Source organism: Halyomorpha halys, unplaced genomic scaffold (assembly GCF_000696795.3).
Source record: "Halyomorpha halys isolate HHAL.00 unplaced genomic scaffold, Hhal_1.1 Scaffold457.1, whole genome shotgun sequence".
NCBI lineage: Eukaryota > Metazoa > Arthropoda > Insecta > Hemiptera > Pentatomidae > Halyomorpha > Halyomorpha halys.
In genome coordinates this window covers 139,235-143,692 of record NW_027104717.1, presented here as the reverse complement: position 1 = coordinate 143,692, position 4,458 = coordinate 139,235, and positions in this window count along the sequence as shown.

Here is a 4,458-nt window from a genome sequence, read left to right as displayed (position 1 = left end):
AAATGATTTAATAAAACGAAATGATATAAGAATGAGATAAAAATAAGGATGTAAGTAAACCTAAATAAATAATAATACTCCTATAATTAAACACAAACGCACCGTTATTGAAAAGGGAGCCCATCTCAAGGTTGGATTAGATTACTGAAAAAATTATAAAACGCAATATTCGTATTTTTTATTGCAATTAGCCCTCTAAAATACAAAATAATCTTATAAATGAATTTAAATTAAAAAATGTTTTTGTCTTCGAAATTGAGAAGGAGATTTGAATGTAAACTCTTGATCCATTTTTTTTCGTAACTTCCTTATTATTAAATTCATACGATACATACACACATAATGGAAATAATAAATGTATACTAGTATCTATTTACCGTTTTACCAGGAATATTTAAAAAAAGTGTAATATCGTACATTATTTTTTTTTTTTTTTTTTTATTCGATTTTATTATTGCTTAACCTTGTCAGTAATATTTAGTAAATTCTAGTTCAATAGGTTTCACAATTAATAGTTACAAATGAAAAAAAGACTTTATTATATTTATTTTCTGGTCATTAATTTTCACCCTTTATTTACTTCGTTATTCCTTTTTTACACCTGAACAACGGCTCTTTTTCCCATTATCCAATTCTTCTTATTAATTTGTGGACATTTGTCTTTTAAGATTAAAAATCCAATTTATATATTCCCAACAGAATAATAAGTCCTAATTTTTTTTACTAACTAGGTTCTTTTTTATCTTTCATTTTTTGCTTTTTTAAAGTAATACCTTTAAAGGCACTTCCCTGATTTTATGTCCACTCACTTGCTCTAAAATTTGAACAAATTTTTGATTAAGGAAAAAACATATTTTAGAAACCATTGGACGTATAGATGTCTGCCAGAACTCAAATTAAACCTAGTATAATTTACCATAAAGTAGTTTAAGACAATTATCTTCGTTAGAGTAGCATTTTTATAACTTTACCTGAAATAAATTTATTCCTAGTTGTTCGTACAAAATAAAGGGAAACGTTATAACCTACTTTATAGTACTTTACTCGCTTAATTTTGAGTGCTGACTTTTAAGTCTGAGATTTAAATCTTCATATTCTTCGCTTCCGACTATTACTAGAGAAGCGGTCTAAACTGCCCATCCATTACAAAATACTGATATACATGACTTATAAGGCCTATCTGGACATACGGAGTTGAGCTATGGGGCTCCACTAAACCACCAAATTCTTCCCGAATCCAATCCTTACAGTCCAAAATCCTTCGTAAAATCATTAATGCTCCTTACTTTGTCACGAATCAAGTCATCCATAAGGACCTCATCGTCTCATATATTGCCGATTTGGCCAGAACCAGATACCATTCCTTCCATGATAAACTTCTAAACCACCTAAATCCAGTTGTTTCTAGCCTATCTTCTCCTTCATTACCTAATGATCCTCCTAGGCGTCTGAAAAAAAATGGCCTTGAGATCTTCCCCTCTAGTAATGTTATTGGAGTTTTATCAATGGGTAGTTTCTCCACAAATTTGTATCATGTCACTATGTCATCTACAGCAAATTTACTTGTTGTATATATTTTTATACAGTTGTAAATAACAATAAATAAATTATTTATAAATTCATATATTTAGAGTGCTACTAATGGGTTAGTTTCTCTTCATGCATGTATCACTCCATTGTGATCTTACTTCAAATTTACTTGTCGTATTTTATGTACAGTTGTAAATGTCAATAAATAAATTTTTAAAAATAAAAAAATTCATATACTAATCATTTTTACCTAACTAGAAACATTGGAAATATATTTTGTCAAATATCTTTAAAAAAAAAAAACTACTATTATTATTATTATTGGCGCGATAGACCGTGGAGGTCTAAGGCCTCGCCCGATGTACTTAGGAGATAACTCACATCATGACGTCGTGGTTTTCATAGGGTGGGTTCGTCAATCCCACGCCTATTTTTTTGTGTTCCACCCATTGGCTAACGGGCCTCACAAATGCCCGGGGGGACGCTATGAACTCGAACTCGAACTCTAACTCTCAACCTTTGCTTTGGCATACCGGTGCGTTACCACGCTGCTACCGTCACCCCACGTACTACTGCTACTAAAATAAACTTCATAAACTACTTTATGTACATTAAACTAGCTTTGATTTGGTGCTAATAAATATCTTTATTTGAATCTAATGGTGTAATGTTCTAAAGGAACCGTTTGATCCTGAGATTTCCAAAAATAAATTGACTGCTGATTTTTTTAGTATACATTTAAGAAACGTTGCTTTTTAAAGTATATCTCAGGAATTACTGAACATAGCTCCTTTAAGGCTCATATTCTATTAGGCTTCTAGTGTTGTAGTTTTAAAGATATGGAGCTCCGAATGAAAAGTAACGTTTTGAAACAGCTACTATATTTAGGAGAATCATCAATTTAAACTAATAATTATACGTGTTTTTCATTAAAGTAATCAAAAATTGGAGGGAAATATCTGACTTTTTTCTCCCCTTTGGGTTCCAGGACTGTAAAGCGTTAATAGTTAATATATAATATTCAGTTACATTTTTTTTCTACACAAAATTGAGGTTCATTGCCAGGAATTCCGATGGCATCCTCCTCACCCCACGCACATCGCCGTTGGGAAGATGGAGTGGTCAAGCCTTCTCCATTGAGCCGCATCAATAGAAAGCCCCGGCTGCCTATTTCGGTTGACTAAGCCATTAATAGAACCATTGTCGTACAGGAACAATAGGCAATGGTTCTCCTGTCAGCGAATTGACCTGAGCTCTGATATCTATCCTTGTAATCGGTTATGACCGAAATAGTTCACATAATATAGTTTGCCTTACGGTTTAAATCAAATTATTTTTACCTTAAATTACTTTTCTTGTTGACTTACCTGTTGATTAGATTATTTTAGCAAAGGAGCTAAGTTGTTGACTGATTACTTATCCACGTTCCCTGTCAAGTATTGATCCGTATTGTTCTTCATAGGAAGGAAAGAAAAATAAACACTCAATTATATGTTTTATTTTCAGTTATACTTATCTAATAAAAATAATTTTATTATTCTATCCAGGGTAATTTTAAAACTTATATGCATAAACTACTTAATTAGTAAATGTATTCTAAAAAGAAAAATGTAGCATTTCCTAATATTTATAAAACTCATGAAATCTCGGAATAATCAGCTACAGGTTGAAGGGCTTAACCAAACTTGAAAATGTGCACACATATGCCACATTTCGTATTTTTTTTTAAATTTCTTATGTTCAAATTCGAAATCCTGGGAAAAAGTTTACAAAAAAAAAAATTTTTAGCATGTTGCCCTTTAAAAAAAGGTATGTATAATTTAAAACAAGCATCGCCTATTAGTACAAGACCCCGGTGGAAAAAAGTAAGTTATTTCACCCCAAGTTTTCATTACTTTATTAGAAACTATGTATAATTACTAGTTAAAATTAATGAGTCTTTCAACTATTGTGAGGGAATAAAAAGTGGTGGCTGTTTCAAAATGTTAAAAAAAAATAATTTTCATTCCGAACTCCATATCGTTAAAACTGCCTAGAAAACTAGAAACCCTAAAAGAAAATCATCTGAAGTTGAGTAAATTTGCTAAAATATGAGCCCCAAAAGAGCTATTTACGTTAAATAGTTCCTGAGATACAATTTTTTAAAATGCAATATTTCATGAAATTTTTACTGAAAAATCAGTAGTGAATGAATTTATTGTGGGAAATCTTTATCTCAGGAACCACGAGACGTAAAGATGTGTATAAGTACTAAAATTAAATCCAGTATAATGTACTACACTAAGTACACTTTATGCTAAAAGTAGTATATGAATTTTATCTTCGTAGAGGTTTTCATTCGTTGATTTTTAGTTGTTCAGACAATAATTTTAGTTAATGAAACAATATATCTCAGGAACCATTAGACTTACAGATGTCTGCAAGCACTCAAATTAAAGCTAGTTAAATTTACTATAAAGTAGTATAAGTGTATCTTCGTATAAGTAGTAGTTTTTATGATATTTTCCAAAATAAATTCACAAAATTTTGATTTCTAGTTGTTTCTACAAATATTTTAATTTATAAAAAACTGTATCTCAGGTCATACAAAGCAAATTCTCAGAATTCCACATAAACCTTTCAAATCATCCTAATCCTTTGGTTCAACCCTTATCTAGTTCCACCTATCCTTACAATCCACCTCGAAAGTTGAAACGGCAGTGGCCAAGCGACCTTGTGTAAAATAAAATCGACGGAGTTCTGGGAGTGGCCTGATGTGTTGTAATTATTCGGGGCAGATTGTAATATTATTAATAAATAAAACTTTGCTATTTCAAAACAAAAATCAAATTAAAGATAGTTAAATATACTATAATGTTGTTGTGTTCTTAGCCCCACTTTATTCTCACTTGCCATAAATGATCTGGGACTCAATTTACCAAGAGGCGT